Source organism: Macaca thibetana, chromosome 9 (genome assembly GCF_024542745.1).
Source record: "Macaca thibetana thibetana isolate TM-01 chromosome 9, ASM2454274v1, whole genome shotgun sequence".
In the NCBI taxonomy this organism is placed as follows: domain Eukaryota; kingdom Metazoa; phylum Chordata; class Mammalia; order Primates; family Cercopithecidae; genus Macaca; species Macaca thibetana.
In genome coordinates, this window is record NC_065586.1 from 97,230,381 (window position 1) to 97,257,908 (window position 27,528).

General features: G+C 44.5%; 1 protein-coding gene and 1 long non-coding RNA gene across 2 annotated transcripts in view; one reads left to right on the top strand and one right to left on the bottom strand.

Moving 5' to 3' along the window:
* The window catches only part of NDUFB8 (NADH:ubiquinone oxidoreductase subunit B8), a 943,883-nt gene that overhangs the window by 654,437 nt on the left and 261,918 nt on the right, over positions 1-27,528 (bottom strand). The window lies entirely within an intron of this gene.
* On the top strand, positions 24,343-27,374 carry LOC126963095 (uncharacterized). The gene is made up of 3 exons (XR_007728928.1): positions 24,343-24,488; positions 24,585-24,784; positions 26,946-27,374. It is a non-coding gene; the product is annotated as an uncharacterized LOC126963095 (long non-coding RNA).

The window sequence follows — 27,528 nt, forward strand, 5'->3', positions numbered from 1 at the left end:
GAAAATTCACCATAATTTCATAATATTATCTAGTCCGTTTTCTGTTTTCTCTGGCTCTACCAAAAATTCTTTTACAGTTTTTTTTTTTGTTTGTTTTTTTGTTTTTTAATTTGAGACAGAATCTCTCTCTGTCTCCAGGCTGGAGTGTAGTGGCTTGATCTCAGCTCACTGCAACCTCCACCTCCCGGGTTCAAGCAATTCTCCTGCCTCAGCCTCCCAAGTAGCTGGGACTACTGGCACACGCCACCACTCCCAGCTAATTTTTGTATTTTTATTAGAGACGGGATGGTCTCTATCTCTTGACCTCGTGATCCGTCCGCCTCGGCCTCCCAAAGTGTTGGGATTACAGGCATGAGCCACCCCACCTGCACCAACCCCTTTTTTTTTTTAAGAGACTGAGTGTCACTCTGTCACCCAGGCCAGAGTGCAGTGGTGCAATCACAGCTCACTACAGCCTTAAAACTCAAACTCCCATCCTCCGGACCAACTTGGTTAAAAAAAAAAAAATCCAAGGTTGGGTGTGGTGGCTCATGCCTATAATCCCAGCACTTTGGGAGGCCAAGGCAAGTGGATCACCTGAGGTCAGGAGTTCGAGACCAGCCTGGCCAACATGGTGAAACCTCGTCTCTACTAAAAATACAACAATTTGCTGGGTATGGTGGTGCACTCCTGTAGTCCCAGCTACTCAGGAGGCTGAGGCAGGAGAATTGCTTGAACCTGGGAGGTAGAGGTTGCAGCGAGCCGAGATGGCGCCATTACACTCCAGCCTGGGCAACACAGCAAGACTGTCTCAAAAAAAAAAAAAAATTCCAGTCAAAGTTCACGCACTGCATTTGCTTGCTAGGACTCTTCACTCTCTTTCAACAGTCCCTATGTGAAATTGTTGTGTTTTTTTGTTTGTTTGTGTTTTAATAACCAAAAAAAACCTGGTCCTTTTTGAAGAGACCAGGTCCAGTTTTTATCCCAGTTTGAATTTGTGTGATTGTTTCCTTCTAATGACATTTCATTTGTTTTATCTTCTGTATATCCTGTAGTATAAACCAGCAATTTCTAGTATAGAGCCTTGATTAAATTCAGGTGCCACATTTTTGACACAAATGCTTCATAAGTGATGTTGTGGATTTCACACTGCATCACATCAGGATGCTTATATTCCCTGATTATTCATTATTAGCCATGCTAAATTTGATTGCTTGGTTTCAGCGGTAACTGCCCTGTAGAATTTCTTTTGCAATTTCTCTCCTGTTCAATTTTCCTTTGCAATTAATAAGTAATCTATGGAATGATACTTTGGCACCATGAGTGTCCATTCCTCAGCAACTTTTCACCTGATGTTTTGGACATCCATTGATGATCCTTGGCTGAGCTAGTTATTACATTAGTGGTTGCCAAATGGTGACTTCGTATGTAATTGAATAGCTTGTTAATGCTGTTGAATTTATTCATTTATTTTTATTTTAATTTAATTTTATTTATTTATTTGCCATAGAGTCTCATTCTGTTGCCCAGGCTGGAGTGCAGTGGCACAATCTCCATTCACCGCAACTTCCGCCTCCTGGGTTCAAGCAATTCTCTGCTTCAGCCTCCTAAGTAGTTGAGATTACAGGTGCCCACCACTATGCCTGGCTAAATTTTGTAGAGATGGTTTCACCATGTTGGCCAGGCTGGTCTTGAACTCCTGACCTCGTGATCAACCTGCCTTGGCTTCCCAAAAGGGCTGAAATTATAGGCGTGAGCTACCATGTCCAGCCCTAATGCTGCTGAATTTTTAAAATGTAGACGATTATCTTCTAAAAATAATGAATAATTGTTTCATTTCATCCTTTTTATGTCACTTATTTATTTTTCTTGTATTCTTGTATTGGCCATGATCTCCAGTACTGTGTTAAACAAGAGTAAGATATTTGACATCCATTGTCTCATTCCTGTTCTTAGAGGGAATGTTTCTGATTTTCCCCTGTAAATGTAGTGTTTGCTATTTGTTTTTTGGCAAATAGCCTTTGTCAACTTAAGGAAGGTCTCTTCTATTTTTTTGTTTTCTTGAGTTTTTATCATAGATATACGTTAAACTTTATAACGTAAACCTAAACGTTGTACTTTTTTGCATCTACTGAGATAATCATGTTTTTCCCACTTTAGTTCATTAACAGGATGGATTACATTGAGAGATTTTCTGATGTTAAACCAGTCATGCATTTCTGGTATAAATCCTATATGATCATTATAGATAGAAGATAGATAGATAGATAGATAGATAGATAGATAGATAGATAGATAGATTGATTGATTGATTGATTCAGGGAGTACATGTGTACATGGGCAGGTTCTTTTACAAGGGTATATTCCCTGGTGCTGTGGTTTGGGCTTTTATCAATCCCATTACCCAGATAGTAAACATAGTATCCAATAGGAAGTTTTTTAGCCCTTACCTCCTTCCCTCCCTGTTTCTGAGTCCCCAGTGTCTATTGCTCCATCTTTTTGTCCATGTGTATCCAGGGTTTAGCTCTCACTTATAAGTGAGAACATGCAATATTTGGTTTTCTGTGTCTGCATTAATTCATTTAAGATAATGGCCTCTAGCTGCATCCATTTTGCTGCAAAGAACATAATTTGATTCTTTTATATGATCATGATGTATTTTTAAATGCAATATTGGATTTGGTTTGCACTTACATGTAGTTTTTGTATCTATGTTTATAAGTAAAATGAGTCTGTCTTTTCTTTATCTTATGCTACCCTTATCAGTTTTAGAATCAAGGTTATACTAGCATCACAACATTAGCTGAGCGATGTTTTTCCTTTTTTTGTTGTTGTTGTCACCTCTGTTATTTAGCGTGTATCCACTTACACATGGGTCTTTTTCCAGGCTCTTTATTCTGTCCCACTAGATTATTTACATCTCTAATCTAATACCACAGTGTATTAATTGGTTTTACTATTTTTGTAATCTTTATTGTGATTGTACTTGATTCCCCTACTTTGTTATTTAGTTTACTTGCTTTGTTCTTAGTTTATTGGCATGTTCTTTTTTCTTGATCAGTCTTTCAGACATTCCATATGTTGCCAATCTATTCAAAGAACCAGGTATTATTAACCTTTTACATTTTTGTTGTAATTTTCAATTTGGTTGATTTTCTCTTACCTTTATTATTTTCTTCATTTGTGCATGTTTCTGCTGCTTTTTTTTTGGCTTCTTGCATTAAATACTCGGCTCAGTTGTTACTATTTCTCTATATTTTCTGATAAATATACTTGAAGCTTAAATTTTCCTCTAAGTCCTGTTTGGTTTTGTTTGTTTTTTGAGATAGCATCTCGCTGTGTCACACAAGCTGGAGTGCAGTGGCGTCGTCTCAGCTCACTGAAACCTCTGCCTCCCAGGTTCAAGAGAGTCTCCCGCCTCAGCCTCCTGAGTGGCTGGAATTACAGATGCCCACCACCACATCCAGCTAATTTTTGTATTTTTAGTAAAGACAGGGTTTCACCGTGTTGGCCAGGCTGGTCTTGAACTTCTGGCCTCAAGTGATCCACCTACCTTGGCCTCTTAAAGTGTTAGGATTACAGGCATGAGCCACTGTGCCCAACCCTTAAAATCTTTTTGGTCTGACATGAAAGCTGCAACAATGGCTTTTTTTGATTAATATTTTGGTTTATCTTTTTTTTAATTGTCTATTTGCAACCTTTCTGTATCCTCTTTTAAAATAATAAGATAGTTCAATACATTGTTTTTAATGTAAGAGATTATTTTTTCTTTTTATATATAAATTTAACCCATTTACACTTATTTCATTTGCTGTTATAGTCAGTCTCCTATCAACCATCTTATTTCCTATTTTCAATATCTAATTTTTCCCTTTATTCTTCTTTCATACTTTTATTGCATAAATAGAATTTTCTTTTGTTGGTTTGAAAATTATGCATTTTATTTTTATCCTTCTGGGTGCCACTCTCAGCTTATTATAACCATGTTTATGTATTTTTATCCTTGTCAATTTTGAGCTTATTGATAGCTATATCTTTCTAACCAAAAAAGCAAGTGCTCACCTCCCACTGGACTTCAGTACACTCACTTCCACACACACAATTCTATCATGTTGTTTGATCTAGAATTTCAATGCTTAATGATGAATATAGGGTTTTTTTAGACTTACTTATACTACCATATGTGTTTCTAAGTACTTTAGTCAGCCTTCATTCCCATATCTTGTAGTGTCCTCTGAGATTTAATTCTCTTCTTGCTAATGAACTTCCTCCAAAAGTGTTTTTCTTTCTTTCTTTCTTTCTTTTTTGAGATGGAGTCTTGCTCTGTTACCTAGACTGGAGTGCATTGGCTGACCGCAGCCTCCGCCTCCCAGGTTCAAGTGATTCTTGTGCCTCAGCCTCCTGAGTAGCTGGGACCACAGGCACACACCACCACACCCATATTTTTAGTAGAGACAGGGTTTCACTATGTTGGCCAGGCTGCTCTTGAACTCCTGGCCTCAAGTTATCCACCCAACTCAGTCTTCCAAAGTGCTGGGATTACAGGCGTGAGCCACCATGCCCAGACCAAAAGTGTTTTTCAAAGAGGGTCTTTAGGTGGTAAATCTTCTGAGACCTTGAAAGCTTGAGAGCATCTTTCTTTCTAGTTTTGGTACTAGAATTATAGTTTAGCTGGATATGAAAATTCTAGTTCTAAAGTTCTTTTTCTTGTATCAGGCATTGCTATTGAGAAAACTGATATCAGTATGATACTTGTTCCTAGTGAGTAGCATGTGGGGATTTCTTGTTATGTTTGTTTTCTTGCTTGTATGTCTTAATTCTTGAGAAGCTTTTAGAATTTTTGTCTCTCTTAAATTTTTCTTTAATGTGTTAAGTATTTTCCCAAATCTATCTTGTTGATATTCTGTCTGAAATCTTACACTTTCCTCTAATTCTGGGAAATTTTAGGATTCTCGGGAATTCTTTTATTCATTCTTTTTTAAAGCATTTCCTTCCAGCTTTTTCATCCCTTTTCTCTTCTGAAACTCCCATTTTAACTACATATCTTCCATATTTAATAACGTTAGCCTTATATCTTTCATCTTCTTATTTCTTCCTGATAATTTCCAGAAGAGTTTGCCATCCTTATCTTCTAGTTTATGAATTCATTCTTAGTCTGAATCTATTTCACTATTTAACTTGTATATTGCCTTCTTTCTTTCAGCTATTATATTTTTACACTGGTTAATTTTATTCTTATACAGTCTCATCCTATTTCAAATTTATAATATTCTTTAACCAGGCATGGTAGCACCTGCTCGTAGTCCCAGCTACTTGAGGCAGATGCAGGAGGATCCTTTAAGCCCAGGAGTTTGAGGCTTCAGTGAGCTATGATTTTGCCACCCCATTCCTGCCTGGATGACAGAGGGAAACCCTTTCTGTATAAAAAAAAATTAGATAATATATTTTTTTAAATGTGTGACATTCTCCATTATTTCCTAGAAGACTTTTATTGTGATTATTTTATTTATTTATTTATTTACTTATTTATTTTTTCAGAGATGGGGGTTTGGTCTGTCACTCAGGCTGGAGTGCAGTGGTGCAATCTTGGCTTGCTGCAGCCTCAACTTCGCAGGCTCAAGCGATCCTCCCACATCTCAGCCCCAGGTAGCTAGGACTTTAGGGATGTGCCACCACACCCAGCTAATTTTTTAAAAATATTTTTTGTAGTGACAATGTTTCACCATGTTGCCCAGGCTAGTCTCAAACTCCTTAGCTCAGGCAATCTGCCCGCCTTGGCCTCCCAAAGTATTGGGATTACAGGCATGAGCCACTGCGCCCAGCCTATAAGGATTATTTTAAATTCTTGTTCTCACTGGTCCATTAATTCTGCTTCATCTCATAAGGTTCTTCATTTTCAGGGTTCTCTTTTAAAAGAATTACGTTACCCAGATGTATTATTTTTCTTTCTGAGCTCATAGTACTCTGGATGTGTCATTCTCTTGACTGGTGATATGCATCTGGGGAGGGAGTTACTATCTGGGTCTAATTCTGCCACACCCCCAACCTCCTCTCCTATCCCTTCCCTCCCAGTTTACTTAAGCAAAAGAGGATGTGCCTTTGGATGAACCTGTTGTGTCTCACTCCAGGTTCTGCGGCTCCTGAAATACCACTCCCCAAGGCTGACTCCTCCCTCTGGAGGCCCAAAGTGGAGGAATTAGCAGGAGGAAGGACTGTCAAGTGGTGAACTACATGGTCTGGGTCTCTGTGGTGGTTTTGTACTGTGTCACCTTGGTTAAGTTGGGACTACTTTTCCCAGAATACCCTTCCATGTATGGTTCTGGGTTGGAGTTGGCCTAAGGAAATTTGCTAAGGATTTGGAGGCTGGAAGTAAAGCAAGTCTGAAGGTTTTACACTTCTGAAGGTTGTCGTGGCTACAGGCAGTGAGAGAAAGATGCAAAGGTTCCAGAGTTTCATTTGTTTTTGTTTGTTTGTTTGTTTGTTTTGAGACAGGTTTTTACTTTGTTGCCCAGGCTGTAGTGCAGGGGCATGAACATGGCTCACTGCACCCTTGACCTTCTGGGCTCAAGCTATCCTCTTGCCTTAGCCTTTTGTTTACCTGGAACCACAGGGGGGCACCAACACACCTGGCTAATTTTTTAATTTTTATTTTGGTAGAGACAAGGTCTCACTTTGTTGCCCATGCTGTTCTCAAACTTCTCGGCTCAGGTGATCCTCCCACCTCGGCCTCCCAAAGTGCTGGGTTACAGGCATAAGCCACCACACCTGGCCTCTACTTCGTTCTTACTCTTCTTCCTGACTCTGTGATCCGTTCTTTTTCCTCATTGACATCTCTCATCACCAGCAGAGGCCCACAACCAGACACCAGGTGAGAACTCACAGAAGTAGAATCTATGAAGAAGCAACAAGCTTCTGTTGACTTTTTACAGTAGCTTCCTTTCTATCTTCCACTACAGGAAGAAAGATAAACTTACCTTCCTCTTTTTCCAGCAGGTTCCAGCTTGTCTCCCCTCCACCCCCAACCAGTGCTTTCCAAGGACTGATAAGTGATTTTCCCACCATCCTACAACTCCCTTTGTGACCTTTACTTCTACATCTCCACCAACAATTGTGCAAAATCTCATTCCTATAATAATCGTTCATTCCATGATATTTGCAGTGGTTCTATTTCCCTAGTTGAGCCCTGGTAGATACAGTTCCTGAGAACTTCATGGAGCAGTTTCTGCACCAAACCTGCCCTCTCTACCTCTGGACCTCTACGTGAGAAAAAGTACATTTCTCCCTTGGGTAATCCACTGTTATTTTGGTCTGCCCTCCTGGAGCCAGGCCGCCACTGGTCTTGAACCCCCATCCTCCTCTACACCATTATGGGAGACAGAAAGAAATTCTACCTTATCTGACACATTGCATTTTTTAGTTTCTAACAGGAACTTACCTTATAGCTTAAATAAATTCCACCCCCTCTACCTCACTTTTCACTTGGCTGTATTTAACTCATCCTTTGGTTTTTCCTGACGTCTAGATAAGTCTGATCCTCTTATTGTGCCAGCATTCTCCCAATACCGTAGGCATCTCCCTTCGCAGAACACCCATCATTTAGGAAATATTTGCTCCATGACTGTCTCCCCTACTAGACGAGACCCTGACTCTTTTTTCGTTGTTTTTGTTTTTGTTTTTGTTTTTTGAGATATATTTTCACTCTGTCACTCAAACTGGAATACAGTGGTGCAATCTTGGCTCACTGCAACCTCCACCTCTCAGGTTCAAGTGATTCTCGTGCCTCAGCCTCCTGAGTAGCTGGGATTACAGGCACGAGCCACCACGCCCAGCTATTTTTTGTATTTTTAGTACAGACAGGGTTCTGCTATGCGGGCCAGGCTGGTCTTTAACTCCTGACCTCAGGTGATCCGCCCGCCTCAGCTCCCAAAGTGCTGGGATTACAGGTGTGAACCACTGCGCCCAGCAACCCTGACTCGTTTTTTTTTGTTTGTTTGTTGTGTTGTGTGTGTTTCTTTTTGTTTGTTTGTTTGTTTTTTTTTTTTTGAGATGGAGTCTCACTCTTTCTCCCAGGCTGGTGTGCAGTGGCACAATCTCGGCTCACTGCAACCTCCGCCTCCCGGGTGCAAGCGATTCTTCTGCCTCAGCCTCCAGAGTAGCTGGGATTGCAGGTACGCACCACCACACCAAGCTAATTTTTGTGTTTTAGTAGAGACGGCATTTCACCATGTTGACCAGGCTGGTCTTGAACACCTGACCTCAGTGGATCCGCCCGCCTTGGCATCCCAAAGTGCTGGGATTACAGGCGTGAGCCACCGCGCCCGGCCTCACCCCTGACTCTTATTCCTGTTCTGCTCCCAGCCCATAACACAGAACTGACACACAGCCACTCATTGAATGAATGAACTTCTTTAAGTTAGCTACAGAGAAGATAAACCTTTTGGTGGGCGTGGTTGAGATTGGTCTGTACAGCATCTCTAAATTCCTTGAGCAGGGCCTGGCTTGTCTGTGTCTTATGCTCTTTCATTCTAAAGCCTTGAGCTACTTTCTAAACATTGGGTGCCTCATAGCCAGTTACTACACGTTAAGAGGATATGGTACGTGTGCTCCAGACATCAAGGCCACCAGACCCACCCCATTATATGTGACATGTGGAACACAGCATTGGGACATACCCAACCTTTGCTATCTTCTCTAAGAACTGCCTACCAAACACTTTCCTGCTGAGGAGTGGGCCCAGCCTGGGGTCACCACTATCCCATGGAACACTTATATGAGTATTAGGAAAAAGTATACTTTCTCAGCATGCTTTATTGCCATCTGCTAAAATGGTTTCATTATGAATACAGGTATTTACAGTGTCTGTAATGTGAATGGGACCCTTGGAGTTATCCACTGCACAGCCTGCATAACCAAATGTGGATACTGCCCTGCCAGCCTCCCATTAGCCTTATTAGCATCGTGTGACCTTGCCTTCCTCGGAAGCCAGGCTTACTGGACCAGCAGTGGAGATCCCACTCAAGCTGGCCAATCAGATTGGTTCTCCCAGGAATTTGAAGTTGGGATAAGCAACTGTAGCTTGTCATCACTGCACTGGGAGAAAATGTTGAATAGTGGCTGCCACGTTTCAGTTAGGTTTCCTGATTGCAAGCAGCAGAAACCAATATTAATGTAAATGGATAACTTAAGCAAAATGGAATGTATTGGAAGTAGTCTCTGAAAGCCGGAGAACCAGGGGGCCAGAAAGGAGGAGGAGCAATGGAACAGCCTCACACCAGAATAGTCAGAATAGTCTGGTCAGGCCCCCACTGCTGGGTGAATGACCTCCATCCATTTCTCCCTCTCCTGTGTCTTTCCTGTAGGACTCATAGTCTTGGGCAAGAGCATCCGACCAGTCAAACTTCACTCAGGTGCCCAAATCTGCATATACGGCGATGGTGAGAGGAATCCACCCGTATTTTTCTCCCTTAACTCAAAAAACTTTATTTCCATTTATAAAAATATTTAGAACACATAAAACTAGACAACGTTAGCCAGGCATGGTGGCTCATGCCTGTAATCCCAGCACTTTGGGAGGCCGAGTCTGGTGGATCACCTGAGGTCAGGAGTTCAAGACCAGCCTGTCCAACATGGTGAAACCCCATCTCTACAAAAAATACAAAAATTAGCTGGCCATGGTGGCACATGCCTGTAATCCCAGCTACTCAGGATGCTGAGGCAGGAGAATTGGTTGAACCTGGGAGGCGGGTTTTGCAGCGAGCCAACGTCATGCCACTCCACTCCAGCATGGGTGACAGAGTGAGGCTCCTTCTCAAAAAAACAAAAACAAAACAAAACAAAAAAACAACTAGACAACCTTTATTCTTTTTTCTCCTCTTCTGGTAAAGGACCTATCGGTGGCTTCCCTCCTGTGGCACTGTTGCCCTCTGAGCCAGTGTTACTCCCACTGGTTCCTTCCTCTGCCTCATGATCCACTCTTTCCTGTCCACTCACCTTATCCTCAGTAGAAGTGCCTTCTTCACCATTTTACTGGCTTTCTGTCATTTCTTCAAGGTGGTCTCCATTGGAACACTCTTGTTGTCTTCCTTTTCTTTGTTTTTTTCAGCCACTTGCTCTTCCTCAGAAAGTCCTGCTCTGACACATTCAGCTTTCCCTGCTGCCTCTTTCTTCCTTTTTCTGCCTTTTGCGGGTTTGCTCCCTTGCTTCTGCCTTGTCAGATGCAATTTTCTCCATATGCACTTCAACTTTCAACCCACACAACCTTTAAAGTTTATTGTGAAATAAGTCTGTGCTTTCCAGGAATTTCTTTTTCTTTTCTTGGTGTTCCTCTTCTATTTGAAAAGTTCGGCTTTTAGTTTTTGCTGATGGGCCATTAAGGACTGGATCTTGTTTGGGAACACGCATTCTAGCTGTGTGACAGCTGATGATTGTCTGGCAATGCACTCTTATTAAGTAATTCACCAATGAAGTGGTAGTTTCTCTGGAAATGAATACTATTTTTGTGCTTCACTGAAAAGCCATCATTAAAAGATAACATAGGGCCTGGCGTGGTGGCTCATGCCTGTAATCCCAGCACTTTGGGAGGCTGAGGTGGGTGGATCACTTGAGATCAGGAGTTTGAGACAAGCCTGGCCAATATGGTGAAACCCTGTCTCTACTAAAAACACAAAAAAATTAGCCAGGTGTGGTGGCAGGCACCTATAATCCCAGCTGAGGCAGGAGAATCACTTGAACCCAGAAAGTGGAGGTTGCAGTGAGTCAAGATTGTGCCACTTCACACTCTAACCTTCTAACCTGGGTAACAGAGTGAAAAAAAAACAAAAAAAAAAGATAGGAGAAAATCTAGGTGACCTTGGGTATGACGAGGACTTTTTAGACATAACACCAAAGGCATGATCCATGAAAGAAATAATTCTTCAAGGGAAGACAAGCCACAGACACAGACTAGAAAAAAAAAATTTGCAAAAGACCTATCTGATAAAGGACTTATATAAAATATACAAAGAACCTTTAAACTTAATAATAAACAACAAACAACTTGATTTAAAAATGGACAGAAGACTTGAACAGACACTTTACCAAAGAAGATATATAGATGGCAACTAAGCATATGAAAAGATGCTCAGGCCGGGCACAGTGGCTCATACCTGTAATCCCAACACTGGGAGGACGAGGTAGGAGGATGGCTTGAGGTCAGGAATTCAAGACCAGCCTGCACGATAAAGTGAAACCCTGTCTCTACAGAAATGAAAAAGAAAGAAAATAAAAAAGAAAAGCTGCTGGGCATGGTGGCCACACCTGTAGTCCCAGTTACTCAGGAAGCTGAGACAGGAGGATAGCTTGATCTCAGGAGGTTGCAACTGCAGTCTCATGAGCTATGATCATGGCACTGCACCCCAGCCTGGGCAATAGAGCAAGATCTTGTCTCTCTCTTTATTTATTATTTTTATTTATTTAGACGGAGTTTCGTTCTTTTGCCCAGGCTGGAATGCAGTGGCACGATCTTGGCTCACTGCAACCTCCACCTTCCAGTTTCAAGTGATTCTCCTGCCTCGGCCTCCTGAGTAGCTGGGATTACAGGCACCTGCCACCACGCCCGGCTAACTTTTGTATTTTTAGTAGAGATGGGGTTTCACCATGTTGGCCAGGCTGCTCTTGAACTCCTGACCTCAAGTGATCTGTCTGCCTCAGCCTCCCAAAGTGCTGAGGGCCACCTTGCCCAGCCCTCATGTATTTTTTTAAAAAAGATGCTCAACATATGTAGTGTAGGGAATTGCAAATTAAAACAATGAGATACCACTACACACCTATTAGAATGGCCAGACCCAAACTGATCGTGCCAAATGCTGTCAAGGATATGGAGCAACAGGAACTCTCATTCATTGCTAGTGGGAATGCAAAATGGTTCAGCTACTTTGGAAGACAGTTTGGCAGTTTCTTGCAAATTTAAACATATTCTTACCATTCAGTGCAGCAATTGTACTCCTTGGTATTTACCCAAATAAGTTGAAAATTTATGTCCATACAAAAAATTTGCACATGGATGTTTATAACAGCTTTATTCCTAATTGCCAAAACTTGGAAGTCATGAAGATGTTTTTCAGTAGGCGAATAGATAAATAAACATCCAGACAATGGACTATTATTTGGCAGTAAAAAGAAACACACTATCAAGACATGAAAAGACATGAAGGAAACTTAAGTTCATATCACTAAATGAGAGAAGCTGATCTGAAAGGACTGCATACTATATGATTCCAACCATATGACATTTTAGAAAAGGCAAGACCATGAAGACAGTAAAAAGATCAGTGGTCACCAGGGATTAGGATGAAGGGATGAATAGACAGAGCACAGAGGATGTTCAAGGCAGTGAAAATACTCTGCATGACACTATAATGATGGATACTGGTCATTACGCATTTGTCCAAATCCATAGGATGTACAATGCCAAGAGTGACGTTGAGGAAAATTCTAGACTTTCAGTGATAATGGTGTGCTAATGCAGATTCATTCACTGTAACAAATGTACCACCATGGTGCTGGATGTTGATAGTGGGAATGCTGGAGGGGACAGGAATGTGAGGGAACTCTGAACTTTCTGCTCAATTTTGCTGAGAACCTAAAACTACTCTTTAAAAGTCTGTTAAATAGGCTGGGTATGGTGGCTCATGCCTGTAATCCCAGCACTTTGGAAGGCCGAGGTGGGTGGATCCCCTGAGGTCAGGAGTTCAAGACCAGCCTGGCCAACATGGCAAAACCCTGTCTCTACTAAAAAGACAAAAAGTAGCCGGGTATGATGGCACGTGCCTGTAATCCCAGCTACTTGGGAGGCTGAGGCAGGAGAATTGCTTGAACCCAGGAGGTGGAGGTTGCAGTGAGCCGAGATCATGCCACTGCACTCCAGCCTGGGCGACAGAGTGAGACTCTGTCTCAAAAAAAAAAAAAAAAAAAAAAAAAAAAAAAATCTGTTAAATAAATAAATAAGTTGTCATCATAAACATCTGGATCTTCAGCAGACTGAGTGTTCTACAAAACAAACAAACAAACAAACAAACCAAGGAGTACAGTTGCTGAATTATATGGTAAAAGTATGTCTAATTTTGCAAGAAACTGTCAAACTGCCTTCCAAAGTAGCTGAACCATTTTGCATTCCCACTAGCAATGAATGAGAGTTCCTGTTGCTCCCTATCCTCACCAGCATTGGGTATTATCAATAAAGGAGAAAGGTTCTCCTTTCTCCATGTGAGACTGCCTCTGTCAAATTCTTTCCTTTAAAGCAACTCCTATGGCTAGACGTGGTGGCCCATATCTGTTATCCCAGTGTTTGGGAGGCTTAGGCAGGTGGATCACTTGAGGCCAGGAGTTCAAGACCAGCCTGGCCAAAATGGCAAAACCTGTCTCTACTAAAAATACAAAAGATTAGCTGAGCATGCAGGTGCATGCCTGTAATCCCAGCTACTCAGGAGGCTGAGGCAGGAGAATAGCTTGAACCCAGCAGGTGGAGGTTGCAGTGAGCCCTTACCCTGCCACTGCACTCCAGCTTGAATGACAGAGTGAGACTGTCTCAAAAAATAAAACAAAATAAAATAAAATATCTTCTGCACAATTTTTTGCATTTATGTAAGCAAAGTGTGTGGGGGAATTATGATAGACCTTCATAGAGTCATTGTGCTCTATCTTTGTTGCCTCATATTCATTTCAATATTCTTGTTTTTCTTCATCAGTGACATCTCCCCACATTCCACCAATAATCTTGCCAATTTCCATCAATTTCAGGTCAGTATTGGAAGCCTTGACTCTGGCCCAGACATTTGTGCTGTACCTCATGTAGGGTAAGAGTGGCTTATCTTTGAGGGTTTTGGAATAGTAGTACTAGAGGATGCCATGACCCGGGCTGTTGGTGCAGGGGTTCCCTCCCAGCCTGTAGCTGTAGGTGAGATGCCTGTGTGGAGTGCGTCCCACAAACAGTGGTGTGCTGGACACTTGTGCTGCAGGAGCTGGTAGGGGTGGGAGGTAGGGCACAAGATGGTCTTTTTCACATTTTGAAAAATTAAGTTTTCATTTCCTTAAGAACAAATCTGATTAGGGAGGTTGGCAGATCACTTGAGTCCAGGAGTTCAAGACAAGCCTGGGCAAGACAGGCCTACCATCTTTTGTAGAGATGGTGAAACCCCATCTCTACAAAAAATACAAAAATTAGCCAGGCATGGTAGTGAGACAGGATTCATTCCCTTGACCTTGACCCCCTTCATGGGCAGGAACTGGAGTGGCTCATTTCACTTAGCCTGCAGTCCACGGATGGCTAAGTGTTAACAGCTCAGTGAAGGGTCAGGGTGACAGCCTCCTGCACCTGCCCTTTTCGACAGCCAAGTTTTTGCTCGGTGTCCGGGAAGAATCAGGTCACACGAATTGTTTGAAAGGTAATGAATGCAGAAGGCTTTATTGAGCAGTGGAAGTGGCTCCTGATGGAAGGGGAACTGGAAAAGAAGAAGGTGATCTTTCCCTGAAGCCGCACTGTCTGAAGTTAGCCACGTCTATCTGTAGTCTCTGACGCTCAGTTGATTGCTCCTCTGCTTGCCACTTAGCCATTTATCTCCCCGAGGCTCAGCAGCTTGCATCCCCAACAACATGCCTCGGCCACTTGTGTTGCTCTTTTCTTCTGCCAGCTGGTCTGGTTTTTATGGGCATAGGATAGGGGCATGGCAGGCCAAAAAGGCAATCATTTGGGTGGAAAAGCGGGGTCAGCTGTTTTCACTTAGGGCCGAGGTTCCGGGCTTGAGGGTGCGGTTTAGTTGGGAGCCCAGCTGTTCTGTATCAGTAGCACACTTGTAGTCCCAGTTATTCAGGAGGCTGAGGTGGGAGGATCACCTGAGCCCAGGAGGTCAAGGCTGCAGTGAGCCATGATCACACCACTGCACTCCAGTCTGGGTGACAGAGCCAGACTCTGTCAAAAAAAGAAAAAGATAAAATCTTAAACACCCTGGAAAGAAAGAGCATCCACAGCTCCACCCCTTTCCTGGAAAATTCATGAATAATCTACCCCTTGTTTAGCATATAATCAAGAAATAACCATAAAAATAGCCAATGAGCAGCCCATGCTGCTGTTTCCATCCCTCTGGTTGTGTAGAGGGAGGGAAATACCGGGATTTACCATCCCACACAGGTCACACCCAGTGCAAGAGAGTCAGGTCTCCCTGTATTAATATACTGTCTTATTTTCTGTGTTCTTGATACTCAGGCATCTGAGGCCTAGCTGACTGGAGATGGACCGCCCCTACTCAGTCTAGCTGATTCTTAGAGGTAGCCAGGTACTCACCTCACTGAGGAGTGTGCCTTTCATACGCCAATGAACCAATTCAGAGCCCGTACTGCTCACCACCTCTTCTGTCTGACTCTTACAATCTATCAGGCAATCTTCCTCTCCCTTAACCATTCTGGGCCAGGTAGCAGGCACTGTCAGAGACATTTGAACCAGAGAAACTCCATCTTGAACGGGGGCTGGGTAAAATAAGGCTGAGGCCTCTTGGGCTACATTCCCAGTAGAATTCTTAGTCACAGGATAAGATGGGAGGATGGCACAAGATACAGGTCACAAAGACCTTGCTGATAAAACAGCATGCAGTAAAGAAGCCTGCCACATCCCACCAAAGCCAAGATGGCCATGAAAGTGACCTCTGGACATCCTCACTGCTCATTATATGCTAATTATTATGCATCAGCATGCTAAAAGACACTCCCACTAGCACCATGACAGTTTACAAATGCCATAGCAACATCAGGAAGTTCCCCTATAGAGTATAAAAAGGAGAAGAAACCTCAGTTCTGGGAATTGTCCATCCCTTTCCTGGAAAATTCATGAATAATCTACCCCTTGTTTAGCACATAATCAAGAAATAACCACAAAAATAGCCAATGAGCAGCCCATGCTGCTGTCCTGCCTATAGAGTGGCTTTCACACATGTCCGTGTGAAGAGATCATCAGGAGGCTTTGTGTGAGCAACAAGGCTGTTTATTTCACTCGGGTGCAAGTGGGGAGTCCGAAAAGAGAATCAGCAAAGGGTGGTGGGATTATCATTAGTTTTTATAGGTTTGGGATAGGTGATGAAGTTAGGAGCAATTTTTTGCAGTTAGGGGGTGGATCTTACAAAGTACATTCTCAAGGTTGGGGAGAATATTAAAAAGTACCTTCTTAAGGGTGGGGGAGGATATTACAAAGTACCTTCTCAAGGGTGGGGAGGGTGTATCGTACAAAGTACATTCACAAGGGTGGGGGAATATCACAAAGTACATTATCGCAAGGGCAGGGAGGGTGTATTGTCACAAAGTCAATTGATCAGTTTGGGTGAAGCAGGAACAAATCACAGTGGTGGAATGTCATCAGTTAAGGCAGGAACTGGCTATTTTTACTTCTTTTGTGGATCTTCAGTTGCTTCAGGCCATCTGGATGTGTACATGCAGGTCACAGGGGATAGGACAGCTTAGCTTGGGCTCAGAGGCCTGACATTCCTGTCTTCTTATATGAATAAGAGAAACAAAACAAAATAGTGGTGAAGTGTTAGGGCGGCGAAAATTTTGGGGGTGGTATGGAGAGATAATGGGCGATGTTCTCAGGGCTGCTTTGAGGGGATTAGGGGTGGTGTGGGAACCTACAGTCGGAGAGATTAAACTGAAGAAAGATTTTGGGGTAAGAGGTGATATTGTGTGGTTGTTAGAAGGAGCGTTTGCTGTATAGAATGATTGGTGATGGCCTGGATGCGGTTTTGTATGGATTGAGAAACTAAACGGAAGACACAAGGTCCGAATAAAAGGATAAAAATAGGTATTAAAGGACTAAGAATTGGGAGTATCCAGGACATCCAATTAGAGAGTTTCCAAGGGGATTCAGCAAAATTATTTGCTTGGTTGGTGAGTTTTTAGGCTCTATCCTTGAGTTTTTTTATATTGTCATATAGCAGGCCAGATTGATTTAGGTAAAAACAACACTCTTCATTTAAAAATATTAGCATAAGCATTGCGCTGAGAGATGGAATCTGATGCCTTGCAGTGAATGACTCCAGCTTCCTTTGGAAGTAAAGCAGCCTTGAGAAGAGTTTTTATTAAAGAGGCATTAATGATGGATGACCGTTGTGTAGTGAGGAAACCTCTTTCAGCCCATATAACAGCATGGTGGTGCAAGATATGGAAGGCATATTTAGAGTCAATATAAATATTGACATGTAGTCCCTTTGCAAGAGTGAGGGCCTGAGTTAAGGCAATGAGTTTGGCTTACTGAGAGGTAGTGGAGGTGGGCAGGGCAGTAGCCTCAATTATAGATGTAGAGGACACTATAGCATAGCCTGCCTTTGCTGGCGAGTGGCGATTAGGCCTGGTGGAACCGCCATCAATAAACCAAGTGTGATCAGGGTGAGGAACAGGAAAGAAGGAAATATGGAGAAGTGGAGTGAATGTCAGGTGGATCAGAGAGATATAGTCATAGGGGTCAAGTGTAGTATTGGAATAATGTGGGGGCCAGCCTAAAACAGTAAGGTCAAGTTGTTTGGACAGAAAGGCTACAGGGTGCGGTCCTGGCTCTTGTGTAAGAATTCTGACTGCACAGCCCTGTGCTTCGGCTGTGTATAATGGAAAAGGGTTGGGATGAGTTAGGGAAAGCTTGTGTGGGAGCAGCTTCTAGGGCTGTTTTTAAGGAATGCAAAGAAGAGCGGGGAAAGGATTTAGGATCTATGTGATCAGCTAGGTTTCCTTTTGTGAGTTTATATAATGGTTTAGTCAGGATGGCAAAATCAGGTATCCAAAGGCAAAAGTATTGAACCATGCCCAGGAAGGAGAGGAGTGGTTGTTTTGTAGAAGGGGTTGGGGTTTGAGAGGCAAGCCAGACACAATTGGCAGGGAGATCATGTATGTTTTCATGAAGAATTATGCTGAGGTAGGTAACAGATGGGGAAGAAATTTGAGCTTTGGAGGGGGATACCTGATATCCTTTGGAGAGTAAATATTGAAGGAGCAGGAGGATATCTTGTTGAGAAGACTCAAAGGAGGGACTACAGAGTAGAAGGTCATCAATATATTGAATAAGGTGGGAAGCAGAGAGGTGGAAAGAAAGTAAATCATGAGAAAGGGCTTGACTGAAGTAATGAGGGCTGTTCCAGAAGCCTTGTGAAGTAATGAGGGCTGTTGCAGAAGCCTTGTGGCAGTACAGCCCAGGTAAGTTCCTGGGACTAAAGGGTGTCAGGGTCAGTCCAGGTAAAAGCAAAGAGGAGCTGGGACAAGGGGTGCAGGAGAATAGTGAAAAAAGTGTCTTTAAGATCAAAAACCAGCCGGGCGCGGTGGCTCAGGCCTGTAATCCCAGCACTTTGGGAGGCCGAGGTGGGCGGATCACAAGGTCAGGAGATCGAGACCACGGTGAAACCCCGTCTCTACTAAAAATACAAAAAAATTAGCGGGGTTGTGGCGCGGTTGTGGGCGCCTGTAGTCCCAGCTACTCGGGAGGCTGAGGCAGGAGAATGGCGTGAACCCGGGAGGCGGAGCTTGCAGTGAGCCGAGATCACGCCACTGCACTCCAGCCTGGGCGACAGAGCGAGACTCCGTCTCAAAAAAAAAAAAAAAAAAGATCAAAAACCGAGTAGTGAGTTGTGAAGGGAGGTATTGAGGACAAAAGAATGTATGGGTTAGGCACCACAGGGTGGACAGGCAAAACAATTTGGTTGATAAGGCGCAGATCTTGAACCAACCTGTAAGACTTGTCCAGTTTTTGTACAGGTAAGATGGGGGATTTGTAAGAAGAGTTTGTAGGCTTTAGCAGCCCATGCTGTAGCAGGCAAGTAATAACAGGCTCCAACCCCCTTAAAGCCTGTTGTGGGATGGGATACTGGCACTGAGCAGGGTAAGGGTGATTAGATTTTAATGGGATAGTAATGGGCATGTGATCAGGGAGGGAGTAGAGGTGTCCCATACCTGTGGTTTAAGGTGGTGGGATACAAGAGGAAGATGTGAAGGAGACTTTGGGTTGTGAAGAAGGGCAGCAATGAGACGTGGCTGTAGTCCAGGAATAGTCAGGGAAGCAGATAATTTGGTTAAAATGTCTCAGCCTAATAATAAAGGAACTGGGCAGGTGGAGATAACTAAAAAGGAGTGCATAAAAGAATATTATCCAAATTGGCACCAGAGTTGGAGAGTTTTAAGAGGTTTAGCAGCCTGGCTGTCAATACCCACAGCAGTTATGGAGGCAAGGGAAACAGGCCCTTGAAAAGAAGGTAATGTGGAGTGGGTAGCCTCCATATTAATTAAGAAGGGAATGGACTTACCTTCCACTGTAAGAGTTATCCAAAGCATCTGTGATGGTCCAGGAGGCTTCTGAGGCAATCGGGCAGTGTCAGTCTTCAGCCACTAAGCTGAGAAGATCTGGGAAGGAGTCAGTCAGAGAACCTTGAGCCAGAGTTCCAGGGGCTCTGGGAGAGGTTGCTGGGCGAGTTGGACAGTACAATTTCCAGTGGGGTCCCACACAGATGGGACATGGCTTAGAAGGAATCCCAGGCTGTGGGCATTCCTTGGCCCAGTGGCCAGATTTCCAGCACTTGAAGCAAGATCCTGGGGGATGGAGTCCTGCAGGAATGCCTGGACACTGTGGATTAGGTGTTTTGAAGTTCTTGTGTGCTGGAGATGTGGCTGGGGTTTCTCTTACAGCGGAGGCAAGTAATTGCAACTCAGAAATATGTTGCTGCTTGGCTGCCTCTTCTCTATTATTGTGTACTTTGAAGGCAAGGTTAATTAAGTCCTTTTGTGTGGTTTGAGGGCTGGAATCTAATTTTTGGAGCTTTTTCTAATGTTGGGAGCGGATTGGGTAATAAAATGCATATTGAGAATAAGACAGCCTTCTGGATCCTCTGGGTCTGGGGCAGTAAAGCGTCTAAGGGTTGTTGCCAAATGGGCCATGAACTGCGCTGGGGTTTTATATTTGATGAAAAAGAGCCTAAATTCTAACTGATTTGGGAGAGGTCAGATAAAGAAAAAGGAGCACTAACTTTGACTATGCCTTCAGCTCCAGCCACCTCTCTATCGTTGGGCAGATGGGAGAGAGCTAGTCACGAAACAAAACTGTAAGCCAGATCAGGTGTGAGGAGGGGAAGTGATAAAAGGATTGTAGGGTCGGGAAGCAGAGGTTGGGGAAGAATTGGGACCTGACTCGGCCTGGTGAGAAGCAGCCTGGGGAGGAGGGGAGAAGTCAGATGGGTTCTTAGAAAAGGAGGATTCAAAAGGACTCAGAGTTTGGGGTGGAAACTGAAGGAGCAGACAGGAGAGAAAGAAGAAAGATTTGGGATGAGTCGCATTGGGAGCAGAGACTGGAGGGGATCGATGTGTAAAAGAATGCCTGGATGTCAGGCACCTCAGACCATTTGCCCATTTTTCAACAAAAATTATCTAGATCTTGTAGGATGGAGAAATTGAAAGTGCCATTTTCTGGCTATTTAGAACCATTGTTGAGTTTGTATTGGGGCTAAGCAGTATTGCAGAAGAAAATAAGATGCTTAGGTTTTAGGTCAGGCAAGAGTTAGAGAAGTTTTAAGTTTTTTAGAACACAGGCTAAGGGAGAAGAAGCAGGAAGAGAGGGCAGAAGGTTGCCCATAGTAAAAAGGTAAGTTTAGAGAAAAGAGAGGGTAGAGACACGGAGGAGGGAAGTGGTACTTGCCACCAAGGGGAGCTGGTACTTGCCACCAAGGGGAATGATCAAGGCAGTCATCCCCACAGTAATCAGTCACCTCTGGAATGTGGATAAATAATCAGGTAGGCATCCATGCAGTGATTAAACACCCCAGTCCATGACCGGCGCTGGAGTTTTGAGTTCATGGATAAAACATGTCTCCTCTGTCTCTACCAGAAAGAGAAAGGAACCGAAATTAAGGAAGGGAGATATTGAAGCATTGAGTACCTTCTTATGGGCAGGGGAGGATATTGCAAAGTACCTTCTCAAGGGTGGGGAGGGTGTATCATACAAAGTACATTCACAAGGGTAGGGGAATATCACAAAGTACGTTATCGCAAGGGTGGGGAGGGTGTATTGTCACAAAGTCAATTGATCAGTTAGGGTGAAGCAGGAACAAATCACAATGGTGGAATGTCATCAGTTAAGGCAGGAACTGACTATTTCCACTTCTTTTGTTGATCTTCAGTTGCTTCAGGCCATCTGGATGTATACATGCAGGTCACGGGGGATATGATGGTTAGCTTGGGCTCAGAGGCCTGACAGTGGCCATTCTTTCATTTAGGTAAAGGTTATTATTTTATTTTATTTTATTTTATTTTATTTTATTTTATTTTATTTTGAGATAGAGTCTCATTCTGTCGCTCAGGTTAGAGTGCAGTGGTGTGATCTTGGTTCATTTCAACCTCCGCCTCCCAGGTTCAAGTGATTCTTCTGCCTCAGCCTCCCAAGTAGCTGGGATTATAGACATGTGCCACCATACCTGGCTAATTTTTTTTTTTTTTTTTTTTTTTTTTTTTTTAGTAGAGACAGGGTCTCACTATGTTAGCCAGGCTGGTCTTGAACTCCTGGCATCAAGTGATCTGTCCGCCTTGGCCTCCCAAAGTGCTGGGATTACAGGCGTGAGCCACCATGCCCGGCCAAGTAAAGGTTACTTTCTTAATAAACTTGCTTTCACTTTACTCTATGGACTCGCCCTGAATTCTTTCTTGCTTGAGATCCAAGAACACTCTTTTGGGGTCTGGATGGGGACCCCTTTCTGGTAACACAACTAGAGACATCCTCTGTAGCCCAGAACCCACCAGAATTATTCAAACTAGCCAATCCTAAATCTAAATCTGCTCACCCTCACTTGCCTTGCCTTTCCCATGGAAACCACAAGAAAAACTCCTGCCTGTTCTTTGCCCTTCCTCCAGACTGACCCGTGTGCTTCCCCACAGGGCCCTGCAGGGCACTCCGTGACCCTCCTCTTGGGAACTGTGCCTAATAAATCATATTTTCTTTTATCTTTTCTTTTTTTTTTTTGAGACAGAATCTTGCTATGTCATCCAGACTGGAGTGCAGTGGCATGATCTCAGCTCACTGTAACCTCCGCCTCCCGGGTTCAAGTGATTCTCCTGCCTCAGCTTCCTGAGTAGCTGGGATTACAGGCATACACCACCATGCCCAGCTAATTTTTGTATTTTTAATAAAGATGAGATTTCACCATATTGGCCAGGCTGGTCTTGAACTCCTGACCTCATGATCCGCCCACCCTGGCCTCCCAAAGTGCTGGGATTACAGGCGTGAGCCACTGTGCCTGACACAAATTATCTTTTCAATAGCAATCATCTCTTGATCTGTTAGCCTCACTATACCTGAATAAAAACAGAATCCCGGGTACAGTTAACAACGGTCTTCCATGGGAAATTGGGGGCTGTTAGGAAGGGATATAGATGCTGAGTCACTTCAAAATGACATCTATTGCACAATGCAGACAGAAGCAAATGAAGTCAGTCAGGAGTATGGGGGTAGGGTAGATAGGAGAATGGTAGACAACGGGGAAAGTTTGAAAGAGAGTTGAGGAGAGTAACTCCAGTTTATCACTGTCAACCTCCTGGATCTAGGCCCTGGATCCACTTCTAACTCTGCAACTTCAAGTCTGTGACAAGACCGTGTTTCCTTCCAGGAAGCACCCTGCTTTTGGTTAAGCAAATCTAAGTTTCTGCTCCTTGCAGCCCATGATTCCTCCTTATAACGGGGAACTTTGCACCCACATAGATGCATCTCAAACTATAAGAACACCTTTTTCCAGCCTGTGGCCCAAAGGTTATCTGTCCAGGCACCTCCTGCCTTCCCCCTTTTCTCTCCTCTTCCAGCCTGACCACCTCTGGGCTTAGGATCCCAGGCCAGTACCTTCCTAGCCCTGATGCTCCCTTCTCTTCTGGTCCAGCTACCTCCCACCTCGTCTTCCTTGACCTCAGGTGGGGTTTCCCTTCTGCAGAGCAGGGATGGAGGCAGGGGTCCTCCCAGCAGAGAAACCCTGCGTTCCTCCTCTCCTGCCTGGACAGCCCCACTCCCCAGGCTGGCAGAGGCTGGCTCTGCAGCTCCTGATCGTCTCCCTCCGGTCTGACTGCCTTACCTTTTTAGTCTAAATCCCAGCCCCTCCTTTTAGGAACTGTCATCATGTTTAATCCTGCCTGGGGGAGACCCCCTCTACCTTCCTAAATGGAAGGTATTCCATTACATGCTAAAGTGCAGTTTAAGCAGCTGTAAGGAAGTGTGACAGAAAGTCTGTCAGAGTGGGGCTGGACTTGCCAAAACTTGGTGTGATGTGGGGACTCTGTCAACGTGCTCCTAGAGAAACCTGAGCTGAGCTGACGCTGAGGCTGGCAGGATGTTCAAGGTAAGAGGCAGGAAGTGGTGTGGGGGAGGGGCAGACAAAGCGCTGGACCCCCGGGTGGCCTGAGAAGAAGGGTTCCCAGTGGGTGGGGGCCGAGGACTTCCTCGTCATTGTGCTGCCAAACAAAGGCAGATGGGCCACCAGGACACCCAGACTGCATTAGGATGGGCAGGCCGGGCCCAACTCTTGTTGGAACAGGAGCGGGGATAGACGGTGAGTAGGGAGGAGGAGGTTGGACAGGATTTCCTCCAACAAGTGTTTCAACCTGAGGCCAGAGGCGTCCAGACCTGGAGAGGAAAAGCTCTCCCTCCAGAGGAGAGAAGTTGGTGGTTCCTGGAGGAGGAAACCGGCACTTTGGCAGCTGGAGGGCCCAGGCCTGGACACCGACAACATTGAACAACATGAACTGTGCCCGAAGACGGCCAATGGCGCTAATACTGGCAATGGCCCAGTCAGAGTCCATAGACCTTTCCTGGCCCCTTCTTGGTGCCCCTCTCTCCCAGATGCCCTGGTTTAATCTACACATGCCCAATCTTTATTCTTTTTCTTTGTTTTTTTGTTTTGTTTTGTTTTTTGTTTATTTTATTTTATTTTTTTTTTTGAGACGGAGTCTTACTCTGTCACCAAGGTGGAGTGTAGTGGTACAATCTTAGCTCACTGCAGTCTCCACCTCCAGGGTTCAAGTGATTCTCCTGCCTCAGCCTCCTGATTAGCTGGGACTACAGGCACCCGCTACCACACCCAGCTAATTTTTGTATTTTTAGTAGAGACTGGGTTTCACCAGGTTGGCCACGCTGGTCTTGAACTCCTGACCTCAGGTGATCCACCCACCTTGGCCTCCCAAAGTGCGGGGTTACAGGCGTGAGCCACCGTGCTTGGCGATGTCCAATCTTTACATGAAACCTCCTCTCTGTCTGGCCCAGGGCCAGGTGGTCACAGAGTCAGGGGTCAGTCTGCATTCTTTCCTTGGCCTCTCCCCTGGCATCTTCTGCACCTCACTCTGCACTCCCCAGTCCCTCTGGGTGAGCCCAGGACCTGCAACACTGTGCCAACCTCGCCCAAGCCACTCTCCAGCTTTCCCAGCTCAGCAGGCTGAGGCACCTGAGGCTTTCATTTTAATTAGGAACCACTTCAAAGCCTTTCTGGAAGCAGGTGAGAGACAAAATGTAAACAAGTGAATGAGTGAGTCATCCGGCCCTCCCTGCCCAGATATTTCTGTCATCCATCCTGCCTCTCTGTCATCCACAGTCTCTGCAATAACCAACCTGGGTTCTCTCCGAATGTGGGGATTTTCCTGGAGCGAGGCCTTCCAGGGCTCCTCCGCCTGCCAACATCACCTACCTCGTCTTCCTCTTCAGCACATCCCCAACATTGTCTAAGTGGTAACTCACCTGAGCAAAGCACTTCACACAGATTCATTCATTTACTCCCCACAACAACCTGATGAGGTAGGTACTGTTATGTCCATTTTACAGGTGACAAAAACAAGGCCTAGAGAGGTGAAGTAACTTACCTGTCTAAGGTTACACAGGTTGGTGGTGGGCCCAAGGTTCAAATTCCAGCAGTCAGGCTAGGCACGGTGGCTCATCCCTGTGATCTGAGCACTTTGGGAGGCCAAGGCGGGTGGATCACCTGAGGCCAGTAGTTTAAGATCAGCCTGACCAATATGGCAAAACCCCATCTTTACTAAAAATACAAAAATTAGCCAGGCGTGGTCACAGGTGCCTGTGGTCCCAGCTACCTGAGAGGCTGAGGCAGGACAATTGCTCAAACCCAGGAGGCAGAGGTTGCAGTGAGCCGAGATTGTGCCATTGCACTCCTAGCCTGGACAACAGAGCAAGACTCCATCTCAAAAAAAAAAAAAATTCCAGCAGTCTGTTTCCAGAATCACTCCCCTCCCTCTTCCCCTCCCCTTCTCTTCCCATTTTTCTTTTCTTTTCTTGAGACAGGATCTTGCTCTGTTGCCCAGGCTGGAGTGCAGTGGCCCAGTCACAGCTCACTGCAGCCTTAACCTCTTGGGCTCAAGCAATCCTCCCATCTCAGCCTCCCACCCTGAGTAGCTGGAACTACAAGCATGCACCAACATGCTCAGCTAATTTTTAAATTTTTTTTTTTTTGTAGAAATGAGGTCTTGCCATGTTGCCCAGGCTGGTCCAAACTCCTGGGCTCAAGCAATCCTCCCACCTTGGCTTCCCAAAGTGGTGGGATTACAAGGCATGAGCCACTGCTTCCAGCCTGGGTCAGTGGTTTTAAAAATATTTGTGTTTATTTTTATCATTACAGAGATGGGGTCTCACTATGTTACCCAGGCAGGTCTTGACCTCCTGGGCTCAAGTGATCCACCTGCCTTGACCTCCCGAAGTACTGAGATTACAGGTGTGAGCCACCACGCCTGGTCAAGAGTCCGCACTTTTGTGTGTGTGTGACAGAGTGAGACTCTGTCACCCAGGCTGGAGTACAGTGGTGTGACCTCAGATGATTGAAACCTCTGCCACCTGGGTTCAAGTGATTCTCCTGCCTAAGCCTCCTGAGCAGCTGGGAGTACAGGCGTGTGCAACCACGCCTGACCAATTTTTGTATTTTTACAAAATACAGGGTTTCATCATGTTGGCCAGGCTGGTCTCAAACTCCTGACCTCAGGTGATCCGCCCACCTCGGCCTCCCAAAGTGCTAGGATTATAGGCATGAGCCACCATGCCTGGCCGCAATTCCACCTTTCTAACTGGCTCCCAGGTGCTGCTGATACTGCCGGTCCCAGCAAAAGTCTGTACTTTCAAGCACTACCTATATGCCCTCCCTGTCTCCTCTTTTTCCCTTCTAGAATTCTCAACTATACACACACATATACACTCACACACCTGTGCAAACTGCATTCTCAGGATCTCTTCCAAGTGCAGTTGCCCTGTAACTCTGCCTTCTGGCTCTGCTCCAATCATACACACTTCTTACTTGCTTGACAAAGCTCAACCCATAACAAGCACACACTCTCCCTATACTCCCTCTCCCTCTTCTCCAAGGTCAGGAGAAGAGAGAGCCTCTCAGCTCTCTGTGTGTGTGTGTGTGTGTGTGTGTGTGTGTTGTGGGAGGGGGCAGGATAATCGAGGTAACTTCTTGGTGAGACCTCTGCTCTGGATATCAGATTTTGGAATTCACGGCGGGGACTAGAGGGAAGGCTGGAGGATGGGGAGTTGCAAAGCTGACCCTGCAGCCCATTTCTCTCCATCCAACTGTGACCAGAGCCTCAGTCTCATATTTAGGGAGGGGAGCAAGGGGTGGAGTGTGCAGTGGGGGAGATGTTGGTGGGTGAACATCTCATCACATCCCAGGTCCCATAGCTGGAGAGTCACCGCAGCAGCACGCTCTGGAGTCAGACAGGCCTGAGTCTGAATCTCGCTGCTTTGTGGCCTTGGGCAAGTTCTTAACTTTTCTGAGCCTCAGTGACTTAAGGTGGAAAGTGAAATATACAACAGCTAATTCTAGATGTTGAGTCAACTCCATTTTGCAACCACTACGGTAGTGATTGATTCTGAAAAGAATCATCAATGGATGCTAAAACTATTGGGCAAAAATTTGCTGGGGAAAGGACAGTCTCAAAGTATTTTTCCACAGAGTACTGATTAATTTCGAAGGGGAAAAACAATAACATTTACACTGGATAGATCTGGCAGGAACCATGTTAACCAAGTGATCAAAGGTAGCATCACCAATAATGGGGCAAACCGATGCACCGAGAAGGGCACAGCATTGCTCATGCAGCATCCCTGTCAAAAATGCATAAATGGAATCTAATCATGAGAAAACTACCAGACAGCCAAACTCTTCAGAAAAGTCAATATAACGAAAGTCAACAATGATTGAGAAGAACTTTACCTCGTTAAAGAAAACTAAAGAGATATGACAACTGACTGCAACACAAAATCCTGGACCAGACCCTGGATCTGGTCAAAAGAAAAATGCTTTAAACGACAGTATTGGGACAAAGGGTAAAATTTGAATGTGGACCATGTAATAGATGAATAGTGTGTTGTATCAATGATATGTCCTTGACTTGGTAATTGTCCTGAGGAAATGTAAGAGAATATATTTATTATTATTATTATTATTTTTTGAGACCAAGTCTTGCTCTGTCACCCAGGCTGGAGTGCAATGGCGCAATCTCGGCTCATTACAACCTCCACCTCCCAGACTCAAG